This window comes from Oncorhynchus tshawytscha, unplaced genomic scaffold (assembly GCF_018296145.1).
Source record: "Oncorhynchus tshawytscha isolate Ot180627B unplaced genomic scaffold, Otsh_v2.0 Un_contig_172_pilon_pilon, whole genome shotgun sequence".
NCBI classification, from domain to species: domain Eukaryota; kingdom Metazoa; phylum Chordata; class Actinopteri; order Salmoniformes; family Salmonidae; genus Oncorhynchus; species Oncorhynchus tshawytscha.
Genome location: NW_024609701.1, coordinates 128,024 through 145,000, shown reverse-complemented (window position 1 = coordinate 145,000; position 16,977 = coordinate 128,024). Strand labels below are relative to the sequence as shown.

At 46.1% G+C, this 16,977-nt stretch overlaps 2 protein-coding genes across 3 annotated transcripts in view; one reads left to right on the top strand and one right to left on the bottom strand.

Moving 5' to 3' along the window:
- osbpl8 (oxysterol binding protein-like 8) overlaps nt 1-13,880 on the bottom strand; it is a 150,205-nt gene extending 136,325 nt beyond the window's left edge. For both annotated transcript variants that reach the window (XM_042317072.1, XM_042317071.1), the window contains exon 1: nt 13,529-13,880. The gene's annotated coding sequence lies outside the window, so the exon portion shown is untranslated. The remainder of the gene's footprint in view (nt 1-13,528) is intronic.
- A 1,822-nt stretch (nt 13,881-15,702) lies between these two features.
- Nucleotides 15,703-16,977, top strand: part of zdhhc17 (zinc finger DHHC-type palmitoyltransferase 17) — a 46,157-nt gene continuing 44,882 nt past the window's right edge. The window contains exon 1 of the mRNA XM_042317077.1: nt 15,703-15,972. The gene's annotated coding sequence lies outside the window, so the exon portion shown is untranslated. The remainder of the gene's footprint in view (nt 15,973-16,977) is intronic.

Sequence of the window (16,977 nt, the reverse complement as noted above, 5' to 3'; positions counted from 1 at the left end):
TGATAGAGCCCAGGACCCAAACATAAACCAGAGGGTTAATCTGATAGAGCCCAGGACCCAAACATAAACCAGAGGGTTAATCTGATGGAGCCCAGGGCCTAAACACAAACCAGGGGGTTAATCTGATGGAGCCCAGGACCCAAACACAAACCACAGAGAGACCTGATAGAGAGATATCTTCAAAGTGAAGTTGCCCCTAGACCAGGGTTCCCCAACTGCCAACTTCATTTGGCCCCCCAAATGTCTGGACAAAAAATCCTGAAATAACATATTTTGGGTCATTTTCATTGTCGGACATAAAAGACTAAAAATACCAGGAAGTCAGTTCCAAGTGATTTTAATTTTGGAAATCTGCTACCAAGTATCCAATCCAAAAGGCACCCTATTCCCTATATTGTGCGCTACTTTTGACCAGGGCCCTATGGTGCTCTATATAGGGGATAGTGTGCCTTTTGGGATGCAGCCCTCCCCATTCCACCCTCCGCTAGCTTCGCTCATTGATCACACACTTCCATAGAACTGCCAGGTCGCAGCTGAGCTGCACGAGCAAGTCTATAGGAAATACAGGCTGCCTACTGTAATCATACCCCATCACCTGTGTTGTGTGGAGTCATGTCTATAGGAAATACAGGCTGCCTAGTGTAATCATACCCCATCACCTGTGTTGTGTGGAGTCATGTCTATAGGAAATACAGGCTGCCTAGTGTAATCATACCCCATCACCTGTGTTGTGTGGAGTCATGTCTATAGGAAATACAGGCTGCCTAGTGTAATCATACCCCATCACCTGTGTTGTGTGGAGTCATGGCTTGTCGTGCTGTGTGGAGTCATGTCTTGTCGTGTTGTGGGGAGTCATGTCTTGTCGTGTTGTGGGGAGTCATGTCTTGTCGTGTTGTGTGGAGTCATGTCTTGTCGTGTTGTGTGGAGTCATGTCTTGTCGTGTTGTGGGGAGTCATGTCTTGTCGTGTTGTGGGAGTCATGTCTTGTCGTGTTGTGGGGAGTCATGTCTTGTCGTGTTGTGGGAGTCATGTCTTGTCGTGTTGTGGGGAGTCATGTCTTGTCGTGTTGTGTGGGAGTCATGTCTTGTCGTGTTGTGTGGGAGTCATGTCTTGTCGTGTTGTGGGAGTCATGTCTTGTCGTGTTGTGTGGAGTCATGTCTTGTCGTGCCCTGTGTGGAGTCATGTCTTGTCGTGCGCTGTGGGAGTCATGTCTTGTCGTGTTGTGTGGAGTCATGTCTTGTCGTGTGCCCTGTGTGGAGTCATGTCTTGTCGTGCTGTGTGGAGTCATGTCTTGTCGTGTTGTGTGGAGTCATGTCTTGTCGTCATGTCTTGTCGCGCTGTGTGTGGAGTCATGTCCCTGTGTGGAGTCATGTCTTGCCTGCCCTGTGTGGAGTCATGTCTTGTCGCGCTGTGTGGAGTCTGTCCCTGTGTGGAGTCATGTCTTGTCGTGCTGCCCTGTGTGGAGTCATGTCTTGTCGTGCTGTGTGGAGTCATGTCTTGTCGTGCCCTGTGTGGAGTCATGTCCCTGTGTGGAGTCATGTCTTGTCGTGCTGTGTGGAGTCATGTCCCCCTGTGTGGAGTCATGTCTTGTCGAGTCATGTCTTGTGCTGCCCTGTGTGGAGTCATGTCTTGTCGTGCTGCCCTGTGTGGAGTCATGTCTTGTCGCATGCTGTGCTGCCCTGTGTGGAGTCATGTCGTGTCGTGCTGCCCTGTGTGGAGTCATGTCTTGTCGTGCTGTGTGGTCAGTCATGTCTTCATGTCTTGTCGTGCTGTGTGGAGTCATGTCTTGTCTGCCCTGTGTGGAGTCATGTCTTGTCGTGCTGCCCTGTGTGGAGTCATGTCTTGTCGTGCTGTGTGGAGTCATGTCTTGTCGTGCTGCCCTGTGTGGAGTCATGTCTTGTCGTGCTGTGTGGAGTCATGTCTTGTCGTGCTGTGTGGAGTCATGTCTTGTCGTGCTGCCCTGTGTGGAGTCATGTCTTGGTTCACAGTATGTGTGTTCATTTAGGCTATACCATGTTGACATAAAGGAATGGATTGAACCAAAACAACAGGTTCTCTACCTCTCCCTTGTTTTGTGTGTGTGTGAACAGCACAGTTCCGCAGGCCAGACTAACCTAGTTATTGGTGTTAGCCCACAAGGTGAGCGGAGGCAGCTCTTGCTCTCAGACGGTAATAAATAAGCACACTGGCCTACAAAGGCACATTACTATCAGTCAGACATCAAGTGGAATACTCCCACCTCCTTTTAATTGGACATTTCAATGTTGCTATGGTAGTCATAAAGCAACATCTAGGCCTATAACCTGGGGGAAGGGACATGCAGAGGCACTTCCCTGGGGGAAGGATAGCATGCAGAGGCACTTCCCTGGGGGAAGGGACATGCAGAGGCACTTCCCTGGGGGAAGGATAGCACTTCCCTGGGGGAAGGATAGCATGCAGAGGCACTTCCCTGGGGGAAGGATAGCATGCAGAGGCACTTCCCTGGGGGAAGGATAGCATGCAGAAGCACTTCCCTGGGGGAAGGATAGCATGCAGAAGCACTTCCCTGGGGGAAGGGACATGCAGAGGCACTTCCCTGGGGGAAGGGACATGCAGAGGCACTTCCCTGGGGGAAGGGACATGCAGAGGCACTTCCCTGGGGGAAGGGACATGCAGAGGCACTTCCCTGGGGGAAGGATAGCATGCAGAAGCACTTCCCTGGGGGAAGGATAGCATGCAGAAGCACTTCCCTGGGGGAAGGATAGCATGCAGAAGCACTTCCCTGGGGGAAGGAAAATGCAGAAGCACTTCCCTGGGGGAAGGGACATGCAGAAGCACTTCCCTGGGGGAAGGATAGCATGCAGAAGCACTTCCCTGGGGGAAGGATAGCATGCAGAAGCACTTCCCTGGGGGAAGGATAGCATGCAGAAGCACTTCCCTGGGGGAAGGATAGCATGCAGAAGCACTTCCCTGGGGGAAGGATAGCATGCAGAAGCACTTCCCTGGGGGAAGGGAAGCATGCAGAAGCACTTCCCTGGGGGAAGGGAAATGCAGAAGCTGTTGTTTCCAGAGAACTGCACCAGTACAAACCTGACAGCCTACAGAAACCCTCCACTGAGACCTGATAGTGACACAAATTCAATCAACACTAATGCATCAATTATTACGATTTTGTTCGCCTAATTTATAAATTGTTGTTCTTCTTTGGAATTTTCTTAATATTTATATTATTTACACTTTTCAAAAGCAAAACAAAACAGTAAATTCTAAAACTACTAAGAACACCCGCTGAGGCAGAAGTCCTGTACAGCCTCCACCAACACAAACGTAATCTACAGGGTAGTTGTCTGGAGGAAGCCATTAGGACTGAGGTCTACCTTCAGGTCTTCAGGTTACCTCTCCTCTTACCAGCTCAGTCTCCCCTTCTCTTTCTCTGCCAAACCATGTCCTCATGCTGGGGAGACTGGTGGGTGCTGCTGTAGCTATTAGAAGTAGGAGCAGAGTTGGGTCTGGGTCTCCTGGTTAGCCCGGCAAGCATTGGTGACTACTCGGGCGTGACTGAAACAATAGAGCACGGTTGGTCAGGTGACATAAGAGTTCCGGGGTACGTCACAGTGTCACTCTCACTATGTTCCCAGGGACGGTCCGGGGCTTAGTCCTAGACGGATTAGCCTAACAGGGGTTACGTTCCAAACCGTTCCCATGGAGATGTCCCAACGCCCAGGGACACTTTCCATGAGGCAAGTCCAACTGTCGAGGGACCAAGCGGTGCTGTTGTCAGTATTGTTGTTGGTTGGTATCAACGTGTACTGAATCACCGCCCAGGGCTAAAAGGTGGCGGCGCTGGAGAAGTTAAAGAAGTCATTTGTTACGTGTTTCACACGGTGTCCAACAATGGGAGGAAGAATGTGTTCCACAAGAGCAGAAAACAGATGAAGAGAGGGTAACTGGAATGAAGGCACAGTCCGTGCAAATCCCATGTCGTTTTTGCTGGGCTTTTTAAATACGTTTACTGTGGTAAACACATGACCATCTGTCTAGTCTCCTGGCAACAGAGCTACTTTGGCACCTTTCACCTTAATCTTTTTCTAGAAAACGTGATAACAGCTTGTCAGACCAATGGTGAAACTTCTTGATGGGTTATTTCCACTGTGAGTGAAGCACAGCTTCAAATCGGGCGACGCCCACAGATTTCTACTCAGTGATTCAAGAGCAACAAAGCTTGACTTCATTTAATAAAACAGCTAAGTAATTAAAATAGGGTCAATCAAGAGAGGAGTGGACACGAACGCCAGTCCCCACTGGTCTCTGAACTGAGCTTCCTGAGCCAGGTGCAAATGAAGCTTTAGATGGCCGAGGATAATTTGTCCCCAGAAAACAGAGCTGCTGTTGGCTTTTATTTTCTTATCAGTCGGTTTAAGAGCAACAAGACACTCCTTCTACATTCACTGCAGGGAAATTCCAAGGAAACGGAATTATGCTGAAACTGATTTGACACTTGAAAATGTATGCCAAACAACTGCCTTCAAAGTCTAACCAACCACAGAACACTACTCTATACATCATGACTACTATGAACAATTTACACAGTACCTTTATTTTTACATTTACTGTGAGAACCGTGCAGAGGGTAAAATCTCTCTCTTCTGTTACCACACGTTGTATCTGCACAGTTTGCTGTAAATGTGTGTTTATAAAATGTTCTGTGGAAAGTCCTTGTGCATATGGTTTGTTAAACTTTGAAATCAATGGTTTTTGTTTGGTATACATTTCAAAGTGAAAAAATCTGAGTCACAGTGGAATTCTGTTAGCATGGAATAGACCTGCAGCAAACTCATTCAATCTCTGATTCCTGAAGCTGAGACTTGGCTGGGTATCCAATTAGAGGGGCTTTTAAGAACCTGCCCAAGTCAGAGAAGAAGTGAAATCCTACAAAGGAGAATCATATCAGCCCGCTGGGCCTTTGTGTTCACTCCATTCACAAAGCAAAAGGGATTTGCTTCACTGGCGTAGCAGTCAAAGCAGTGAAGCCATAGTTACAGAATACAGAAGTAGCCTCGTTGTCCTGCCCAGTGACAAATCCTTTCTATAGTGAGGTAAGCCCACAATCATCTCTCCCAGGCTTTTAGGGTTGGTCTGATGTCGCTGCTGCAGCAGTGCTGTCAGTCAAACATCTAGCTAACCGATAGAATATATTATCTTTGTACTTCTCATTCCTTTTTCCTGTACTGCATTGCTCCAGTGATTAAAACTGTATACACTCCATGTTGGCAGGGTTCACTGGGGCACACCTCTGAGGTCACGCCCGGTGTGTAGGCCCTAAAGCAGGGCTATATTTAGTGCCGTAATCCTGTCTGTGCAACACGGAGGCCCGACGTAATAATGGTTTAGGGTGGACGAGGGAACCCTGCCTTGGAGCAGGATTTCAGGCAGCTGAGAATGCCAGCTATGCAGGGGAGTCAGACTACTGGGTCACTGCGTTGCAGAGACGCCACGCCCCATGAGCCTCGTCATGATCCCATCCTTCTGGAGCTCTGGGCGAAGACCGTCCTGAAATGTCTTCATCCAAGACAATGGCCTTCAAAAAGTGCTTCAACTAGATTAACTTTTACCTGTAGTTTCTATATATAAACAAACACAGTCTACAATCCGTTTCTTTCTTGGTCGGATCTGAGCTAATGGGATGGAAACAAGAGTCCAGACTATTCCAGACACAATCCTCCTACATTTTATGAGACGGGGAGCAGGTTTTAATGAGACGGGAGCAGGTTTTAATGAGACGGGAGCAGGTTTTAATGAGACGGGAGCAGGTTTTAATGAGACGGGGAGCAGGTTTTAATGAGACGGGGAGCAGGTTTTAATGAGACGGGGAGCAGGGTTTTAATGAGACGGGGAGCGGGTTTTAATGAGACGGGAGCAGGTTTTAATGAGACGGGAGCAGGTTTTAATGAGACGGGGAGCAGGTTTTAATGAGACGGGGAGCAGGTTTTAATGAGACGGGAGCGGGTTTTAATGAGACGGGGAGCGGGTTTTAATGAGACGGGGAGCAGGTTTTAATGAGACGGGGAGCAGGTTTTAATGAGACGGGGAGCAGGTTTTAATGAGACGGGGAGCAGGTTTTAATGAGACGGGGAGCAGGTTTTAATGAGACGGGGAGCAGGTTTTAATGAGACGGGGAGCAGGTTTTAATGAGACGGGAGCAGGTTTTAATGAGACGGGGAGCAGGTTTTAATGAGACGGGGAGCAGGTTTTAATGAGACGGGGAGCGGGTTTTAATGAGACTGAGAGCAGGTTTTAATGAGACGGGGAGCAGGTTTTTATGAGACAAGAGGAGGCTTTTTATGAGACAGGAGTGGGTTTTGAACGTCACAGCTAATCTGGGGGATTTATGCAACAACTCAGCTTATTTCAAAGAGGTGTAAAATGCATTAGAAACCAGTTCAACACTGTTAAACACTACAGCTCAGCCCGTCCTAACACACAGACTATGAATGACACTATCCAATACATCTAGTGAGGCGTAGCATTTAGCAGTGTTGGAACACAAAGACTTACAGCACAATTCACAAATACCTTGGGATGAAGGAAACTTGCTAACAAGACATTTTGACTGTAAAGGGAGAAAACTATAATTGCTTTAGCCATTAGTCTCTCTTAATGCCAACGTCAGCATCAGCTGTCAAGGTGAAGAAGAGGAAAAAGACCAGACTGATAGTCTCTGTGTTCTCACATGCTTTATAAGAATCTAGCTAATAGGCAGCTGTGCTAGCTGTCATTGACGTGTAGTGAAGGTAGTTAGAAAGGGAAAGGGGGATACCTCGTCAGCTGTACAACTGAAGGCCTTCAACTGAAATGTGTCTTCCGCATTTAACCCAGAAGGTGTCGTATTTCATTCAGCATCTCTAATGGACTTTGGCGTAACGTGAGAAAGGATGACATTTTTACCTTTTTATTTAACTAGGCAAGTCAGTTAAGAACAAATTCTTATTTTCAATGACGGCCTAGGAACATGGACTATGTGCCTTTTCAGGGGCAGAACGACAGATTTGTACCTCGTCAGCTAGGGGATTTGAACTTGCAACCTTACGGTTACTAGTCCAACGCACTAACCACTAGGCAAGCCCCACATGCTGAGTTAAGAACAGGCCCCGAATTCCACTAGGCCCCGGCACGGGACTTCCACTTTCCACTCCCCGGCAATGGCCCCGGCACGGCCTCCACTAGGCCCCGGCAACACTGGCCCCGGCACGGGACTCTCCACTAGGCCCCGGCACGGCCTTTTCACTAGGGGCACGGGACTCTCCACTAGGCCCCGACGGGACTTGGCCCCGGCACGGGACTCTCCACTAGGCCCCGGCACGGACACTAGGCCCCGGCACGGGAGGCCCCGGCACGGGACTTCCACTAGGCCCCGGCACGGGACTTCCACAGGCCCCGGCACGGACTCTCCACGGCCCCGGCACGGGACTTCCACTAGTCCCACTAGGCCCCGGCACTCTCCACTAGGCCACTACTAGGCCCCGGCACCCTGGCCCCGGCACGCCCCACATGCCCCGAGTGGCCCCGGCACGGGACTCTCCACTAGGCCCCGGCACGGGACTGGCCCCGGCACGGGACTTCCACTTACTTTCCACTAGGCCCCGGCATCACTGGCCCCGGCACGGCGGCCCCGGCACGGGACTCTCCACTAGGCCCCGGCACGGGACTCTCCACTAGGCCCCGGCACGGGACTCTCCACTCCCCGGCTCTCCAGGCCCCGGCACGGGACTCTCCACTAGGCCCCGGCACGGGACTCTCCACTAGGCCCCACACGGGACTCTCCACTAGGCCCACGGGACTCTCCACACCCCGACACGGGACTCTCCACTAGGCCCCGAGGCCCCCACTAGGCCCCGACACGGGACTCTCCACTAGGCCCCGACACGGGACTCTCCACTAGGCCCCGACACGGGACTCTCCACTAGGCCCCGACACGGGACTCTCCACTAGGCCCCGACACGGGACTCTCCACTAGGCCCCGACACGGGACTCTCCACTAGGCCCCGACACGGGACTCTCCACTAGGCCCCTACACGGGACTCTCCACTAGGCCCCTACACAGGACTCTCCACTAGGCCCCTACACAGGACTCTCCACTAGACCCCTACACAGGACCCTCCACTAGGTCCCGACACAGGACCCTCCACTAGGTCTCACACAGCAGGGTACAGTAACCAAGGCCCGGCACGGGACTCTCCACTAGGCCCCGGCACGGGACTCCACTACTCTCCACTAGCCACTCTCCACTAGGCCCCGGCACGGGACTCTCCACTAGGCCCCGGCACGGGACTCTCCACTCCATGTTCCCAATAATAGTTAAAAGAACCATCTGTGGTTGCAGCACTGTCTCCCCGGGGAACAGTCACTTGGGTGCACAATCCTGATGAGGTTTTCCTTCATATCTAATTATATCTAAGGATGTGCTCTGGAGGAGTGACCAGGACGAGCCCTGAGGATGACTAGCTGGGACAATGATCTCCAAGGGCCAGGCGGAGCCCTCGTCTATAGTGAATGTGAGTGTGTGTATACCTACACTGCTGGGGTAAAAAAAAACTGGTGTTAAGCTGGTGTTAATTAAACTTCTGTACTTTGGATTTGTTTAAACTCCAGGTGCAAATTGTAATTCGTTCAGGTAAGAAAGCAGACGGGTTGAAAGATTTTTCAAAGCCAGTCACACAATATTACGATATTCCTACGAAAGACGTGTGCATTGCATCAGCGATGATTTGAATTGAAGTCCATTTTGACATCAGTGCAACATCAGCCTCCAGCAGTGACAAGGCTACTGGTGGCTGTGGCTATTGAAAGCCCTTCAGATCCCAGGCACAGAGGAAAGCCTGAGACAACCATTACACTGAACCAGTTATTTGTCTACATAGCACTCAGTCACCCAAATCACAGGCCAGACTCGACCCCGTCCATCCATTACACTCTGCAGTGGTGTCGTTTCCATGACCATCAGCCTCCAGGGTGTGTGTGACTCAGCATTAGAGCTCTGTTACCAAGGCTGGGCTTCAACCCTGGCAGGAAGCAATATCAACACAGTGTACAGATACTGAGTGTGGACGTTTTAAATGTCCTCTGCATTTAGGCCTAGTGTCTTAATATTACAATGAACAGAAGATCATTACAAGCCATGTGGATTCAGGTGGACAGACTAGAAGAGACATTATTTCATATGGAATTGTTGGAAAAGTTCAACATTGGTACTGTACCCCTCTTATTTTGGTTAAAACTGCATTGTTGGTTAAGGGCTTGTAGTAAGCATTTCACTATAAATTATACACCTGTTGTATTCAGCGCCTGTAACAAATACAATTTGATTTGATTGTCTTTAGCAGGATACTGTACTGTATGTCATATCAGAGGGTGCCTGTCACATAGGACATAGCCCAATGACTGCTAGCAAGGATGATTTTTAAACCAAAATTATTAGTCTATTCACTCATTTCTATGGCCTATTGAATCCAGCGAACTCCAGAAAGCCATGTGATTTGACAGTCTTAAAAGGTGCAATACGCAGAAACAGCTCCGCCATTTCTTGGTTGCTAAAATTTGAATAGTTTGCTTAATTTCAGCAGCTTTAAAGGGATACTTTGGAATTTTGGCATTTTTGTGTCTCTGCGTCCATTATGAAGGAAGTTTGAGGTAGTTTCGAGAGCCAATGCTAACTTGCGTTAGCGTAATGACAAAGTCTATCAGATACGATAGACTTCCAGTCATTGCCTTAGCAGTTGCGCTAGCACTAGTGAGCAACTGCCTTCAAACTGCACGCAGAAACATAAAAACGGTATCCAACAAAATCCTGAAGTATCCCTTTCAAAAGATAAGTCATGACTGGTTGCAAGCAGGCAATCTCCTCCACATGACCATCTGATCACTCCAGTGTTAATCTGCTACATTGTAATCATTCGCCTACCTCCTCGTGCCTTTTGCACACAATGTATATAGACTCTTTTTTCTACTGTGTTATTGACTTGTTAATTGTTTACTCCATGTGTAACTCTGTGTTGTCTGTTCACACTGCTATGCTTTATCTTGGCCAGGTCGCAGTTGTAAAGGAGAACTTGTTCTCAACTAGCCTAGCTGGTTAAATAAAGGTGAAATAAAATAAAAAAATGTGAAGGACATCCGTCTGACTCTGAAAGCATTAGGCAGCTATTCCTGTCATCCTCGGAAAGAAAAACACATTGTTTATCATAGGCTGAGTGCGGTCCTCTGTTATAAGTCAATGATACAAGCAGTGAGGTTACACCCAGGGCATCCATCCATCACCGTGGAGACCAGTGAGGAGATCAGTAACAGTGACTGGGGAGAGGAGACTTCCTTCTCTGTGTCGTTGCTCAGAGAGATTTCCTACCATGAGAGTAATGTCATTGTGTGCCGAGTCATTTAATGTTCTCGGTCATTTGAATGCATAGCTTTTTAAAATGTGTTTATTTATGGCAGTAGAAGGCAGGCCTCCAGACATCACAATTACATTCGGGAGCAAGATTATTCATGCTGAGACAAAATGAGGGTGTTAGCCATGTTAATGAAATGAATTCTTAATGCCAACATGTAGCGCCACGCGACAGTGTAGTCGAATGGAATCAAATCAGAGAAGAAACCAGAAGGACAGACAGTTTACACAGGCTTTCAAGTCCAATGATCTGGTAACAGTACAATTACACATTAATAACATGGATTTTTAACATTGAACAGAGTCTGTTTGATTACATGTGAATGATATCAGTCTTTTTTCTACTATGTATTTCTACAGAGTCGTATTAGTTGACAAGGTAAAGGTAAGTTCAACTAGGCTACTGTAGGCTAATTGCGAAGTATCTTGGTCAGAATATTTTTTAGAGATGTTGCTATAGTAATTCAACCTTGTTTTTCCTAGTGCGCTATAATCTCTCGTGGACAAAATACGTAACATAAATGGTATCTGACACAATTACGTAAAATTGTAGTTTTTGGAAATGAAGTGCACTATGACCTAAACAGTAGCTGGCCTTGTCAGGAAGCAATGTTCACATTGTTACCATGGTGCTGCTATCACCTATTGGAATGCCAATAGGCTTTATGGCTGAGATATCTACACCAGCCTGGGCTGTGAAGTGAGACAGAGGCCGGATGTTGTCTTTCTCAAGGGGGGAGAATCTATACAGGTTGGGAACAGGGAGTCACACAACACCTGAAACCAGAGTGGGACTAAAGCACAGCCAGCTCCACAGCATGTCAGCATCCCATCTTAACAGGTAAATAAAAAGGCCTACGTGGAAACGGATCAAAACACGCCACAGACATCCCAGAGCTGAGCAACAGTACACTGGCCACGAGCTGCAGGCCTAGTTTGAGGGGCGAATGGAAACTATATTTGGCAGGCAAATGACCTGCAAGGCCCTGGCAGCCTGAGCCTGTGACTGAGGGTGTAGTCTACACCTCATCACTCAAATGACAAATGTTTCCTCTCTGGGTGAGATGATGATTACCCTGCATTGACATGCAAATCTGTCAAGAATGGAAAACATGGAAATATGTGGTCCCCAATTTAGGCTAGGCTACCAGTCCACTCAGCCTGAATCCTTAGAGAGTCCCAATTTAGGCTACCAGTCCACTCAGCCTGAATCCTTAGGGCGTCCCAATTTAGGCTACCAGTCCACTCAGCCTGAATCCTTAGGGAGTCCCAGTCTAGGCTAGGCTACCAGTCCACTCAGCCTGAATCCTTAGGGAGTCCCAGTCTAGGCTAGGCTAGCAGTCCAATCAGCCTGAATCCTTAGGGAGTCCCAGTCTAGGCTAGGCTACCAGTCCACTCAGCCTGAATCCTTAGGGAGGCCCAGTCTAGGCTAGGCTACCAGTCCAATCAACCTGAATCCTTAAGGAGTCCCAGTCTAGGCTAGGCTACCAGTCCACTCAGCCTGAATCCTTAGGGAGTCCCAGTCTAGGCTAGGCTACCAGTCCAATCAGCCTGAATCCTTAGGGAGTCCCAGTCTAGGCTAGGCTAGCATTCCAATCAGCCTGAATCCTTAGGGAGTCCCAGTCTAGGCTAGGCTACCAGTCCAATCAGCCTGAATCATTAGGAGTCATCTAGTATTTGCCTCAAATTTTTAGGAGGTGATAGTACTTTGATAGAGTGCTTTATAATAGTACAGTTGAACCTCAATATATCCTCTAAAAACAAAGGTATATTTCTAATTGGTTGATTTTCAAGGAAGGACTAGATCATCTTTGACAACTAGACTAATGGGAAATCATTTCAACTGCTTTTCTGAACCAGTGCTAGACTTGGGCCGGAGCACCGACACCTCAATTTGTCTACTGCTGGAGTTCCTGTTCCTCTTTTAGAATATTCACTCAAAAGTATAACCTAAATAAAAACAGTATCGGCAAACAAAATAAATGCGGGCACCTATTTCAGTCCAAGTCAACCACTGAGTATAACCCTGGTTTTAGTCGGCTAACTATACTGTAGCTTCAATTGCCTACACAATTTGTCTGGTGATGTATGCCTTCAGTGTCCCGTTATGAAAAGAGGGTGCAGAGCATGTTATTGTAGAGCTGTGTCTCATGGTGGGGTGTCATGTTACTGAGCTCTTCATATCAAGTGAGAGTTGTAACCTAATATCTGATCGGGCCTGGGCCTGCTGACATACCACGACCGCAGGATCTCAGTGTAACGTGAAGTCAGCTCAGGGTTGATGTTTTGGACAGCTTTCACAGCACAACGTTGGCTAACAAACAAGAACCAAACCCTGTGACTTGTATTTCAATATCTGAACATGTTTTAACTGAAGACGCAAAAAATAATTGCAGACATATTTTAAAATGTTTCCGTGTTTGTTTCCCCTTTCCTTTAATGGAGAGCAATTCTATAATTTCCCTCCCAATGCTTCAGTCACTGCATTCAAAAGATAACAGCAAAATATTTTACTTTTTTTTGGACAAAGTGAAGAGAATCAACTTATATTTTACTGTTATATTTTAGCCTGACAATTCATCACAGTCGCAACGTAGGCCTTCTTGTCACACAACTAGGCTGTATCTACTGTAGTCATGCTGATCACGCACGTCTGCATTCGGATTGCTCTGTCATCTAGCTAATACAAATGTATGCTGCCTTGACATAGCCACCTAGCCTGCGATTGAAATACTCGGAGAGCATCATCGATTCCGTTGCCATTCACATTTAACGATATCAGATGAAAAACAAGCGAGCTGGTTGGATCCTGTTCATTGCCCTATCATCTATTACATAACCCCCACCAGGCTAGCTAAATAATGAAGTCAGTTAGCATTCTAGCTAGCGAGCCAGGATCATTTCTAGTTAGTAACATTGACGTTGATAAGCATACAGTTAACAACTATATATAACTTGCTAACTAACTATCTGGCTGGTGTGGGTTAGCACCCAAGCAGAACCATTCAATTTTGTCGCATTCAGAAGTGTCACCCTCCGATCCGTGTCTCTTTTCACACTCGCATAATTAACATAAATAGAAAGGTAACGTTAGCTCTCCAGTCCTTACCTTGTTTGGTTCAGATGGCTTATCTGGTACCATCCACTGTTAGTTTGACTGTTGCAACTTCCTTATGATGTAATGTTTTTTCTCGTTCGCTAGCTAAGAAGAACTGCAGAAATAGCTAACGTTAGCTTACACACTCCATCATTTCACACTCGATAAGGAGTCAGGACCGCTGCCTGCTATCACAGGTTCGCAACATATACATATGCTTTTCTAGAAATTGCTTAATTAGTTGATGGAACGGATCAGTTTCTAAAACTGATTTTTTTACATGTATTTTAGAGTCTATATAAAAGCTCTGAAATCCTGTTCGTAGCCTTCCTTCTTGTGAGTGCGAATGTTGAATCAGTGATTAACTGAGACGCCTGTAATCTGGTGATTATCGTTCGACTACTTTTGCTTGATGCTCGGCAGTCTACACAACTAGTAATGTCATGTTTTAAAGGATAGATAAATTGTCCATAAACAAATAACGAATATGTTGTGGGCCACATATACTTGTAGAAATAAGACAGTTACATTTAAAGCGTATATGTTGCTGTATCTATGAAGCCGTAGAATAATGTATTTGTGTAACCACTAAATATGAGATGGGTAGAGTCCGACATCTAGTGGCAGAAAGATGTAGCACTAGCCTGGGTACCAGGCTCTTTAATTTACGTTCCACTCCTTGCCACTAGATTCGATAACCTTCACCGCTATCATCCAATCACAATGTTAATGCAAACTAGACTGATGGGAAAACGTTCAAATTTAATTGATACATTTGAATGGAAACATTCTAACATTGGGCATTCTGACGTAATACATTTCATTGTAAACATAAACATTGGGCATTCTGACGTAATACACTTAATTGTAAACATAAACATTGGGCATTCTGACGTAATACACTTAATTGTAAACATAAACACTGGGCATTCTGACATAATACATTTAATTGTAAACATAAACACTGGGCATTCTGACATTATACATTTAATTGTAAACATAAACATTGCGCGCGGGAAGAACGCAGGATTCCCGTGTATTGATGTTTTACCATCAGCCAACGTGATCACGTCATACCAGAGAAGCTCTCGCCATTCAAACTTGCTACTTCGAGGACACGCATTGGGCTATAGGGTACTGTCTCAAGAGCTGTAAGAGGAATACCGTAGGATTGGAGAGAGAGAGGCCAGTGGAGATGTCAGCGGAGATGCATGAATTACACAAGAAAGGAACATTGAAGACAGAGATGTGTAAATTAGAAGTTAATTCAAAGGCTGGGCAGCCTGGGCTATTAATCCACCATTCGAATGCTAGCCTATATACATTACCTCGATTAGCCTGTACCCCCGCACATTGACTCGGTACCGGTACCGACGTTTTATTGTGTTACTTTTTGATTTGATTAAAAAAAAACTTTATTTAGTAAATATTTTCTGAACGGCATTGTAAAGTAAGCATTTCAGGGTAAGGTTTTCGACACCTGTTGTATTCGGCGTATTTGACAAATAACATTTGATATGATTTGATACTAAGCCTACAACAGTGAATTAAGGCGACCAGCACCTGTGCTGTGCAAGTGTAACGGATGTGAAACGGCTAGCTTAGTTAGCGGTGCGCGCTAAATAGCGTTTCAATCGTTTCAATCTTGCTCTGCAAGGGCCGCGGCTTTTGTGGAGCGATGGGTAACGATGCTTCGTGGGTGACTGTTGTTGATGTGTGCAGAGGGTCCCTGGTTCGCGCCCGGGTATGGGCGAGGGGACGGTCTAAAGTTATGCTGTTACACGGGCAAGAGACAAAAACTATATTTTGTCTGACACATGTTTTGTACCAACGCATTGCAGTTGAACATCGCCACATACGACAATTTAATTAAATGTGCAATAAAAAAAAGTATAATGCCTAGGCCTGTTTAATGAAACCCTGGTTGTTGACGTAGATCCCCATTCCCCACTGAGGTCATTTTTGGGAAATGGCACTTTCACATCAATAAACACATATCAAGCGCAAGTGCGCCAACAGCTCACATCAGCAGAATGGGGGGCCTATTCTTTACGAGGGACGTCTAACGTGGATCGCTAAAATAATGATTATCGTCACCTTTCCTCAATTTAAATATTAGACTTATGGGGACACCAAAACATTTGGCAGCCATGCACGAGTGATCATTGTAGCTTTTTATCGTCTAAACATGTTGGAGGAATATCTTCACGCCTAGAATAAAAACCCCAAGGATTCCGTCAGACTCAACTGAATGAAAAACATAAAGAATTACAGGGGGTAGTTTAGAAAAAGTCCTCTGGAATAAGGCACATGCTTGGATAATAATTATAGAACCAACGTCTCTAGTAACACTATAGCTGTCTCTCCTTGTCAATTCATTTAAATACATGATTGTAACATTATGCTATAATGCAGCCTAGCCCTACTTTCTGATGGATTACAGCCAACATGTGAAGGTGAGCATATGTTTTGAATACGTTTTTAGGAAAGGAGAAATGTGATTTGTGTGTCTTGAGGTGCGCTGGTGGCTTTGATTGATAGGTCCTTTTAGTGTGTGAGAGATAGAGATATGTACTAATTCTCTCTACGCCCATTTGGAAAGTAGTAACCGGTCTGGACTCCATCTCTCAATAAGAGAGGAGGGACAAATGATGCAACTGAAATTAGCATAACAAATGGTAAAACATGTATTAGGTCATGATGATCAGCATATGTGCGAGGAATGACGACAGGTGCCCGTTTTGCGCTTCATTCCTCTAATTAATAGGATGCAACTGAAGCAAACCCAGCACGATTGAATCTTGTAGGCTAATATTTTCCGTATCATTATTTATCTCTCATTACAGAGTCCGCTCTAGCCACTTTGAACAACATGACATTGTATTGACACTGCCTTCTCACAAGGGAATTACCGCAGCAGGTGGTAACGGTCTTGTTTGTTGTTGTTATTCTTAAAATTCGAATTATATATTGCTCCAAATTTGCGCACACCCATGTTCCATATTGTTGTCATGGATGTTGTTTCCAACTATCAATCAACAACTAACTGCGCCGTAAATCCGGCTGCATATTGAACGTTGAGATTGCCGAAAGACCAGCCAAGCAGTGGCATGGAGTGGAATAGCTCGACTGGTATCAGGCTAATGTAGCACGGTCCCTTCGAAAAATACAAATATTTCATACATATTGCACCACTGAGGTATATATTGCACATAAACTTTATGGGAGCAAACACACCATTGCATAGATTTACGTAGAGTTCATTTTGGTAGGGATTTTTTTGTTTACATCTTGGAAGTAGCCTAACTAACTAACGGTTATACAGTATATTAACTGCTTTTCCAAACCTATTTTAAAATATGCATAGCCATAACAGTATTAGTCATGATGTTAATACTACTAAAGATTACTGTAAAATACATAAATATTTATTTAGTAAATAGGAACGTTTTTAAAAAATG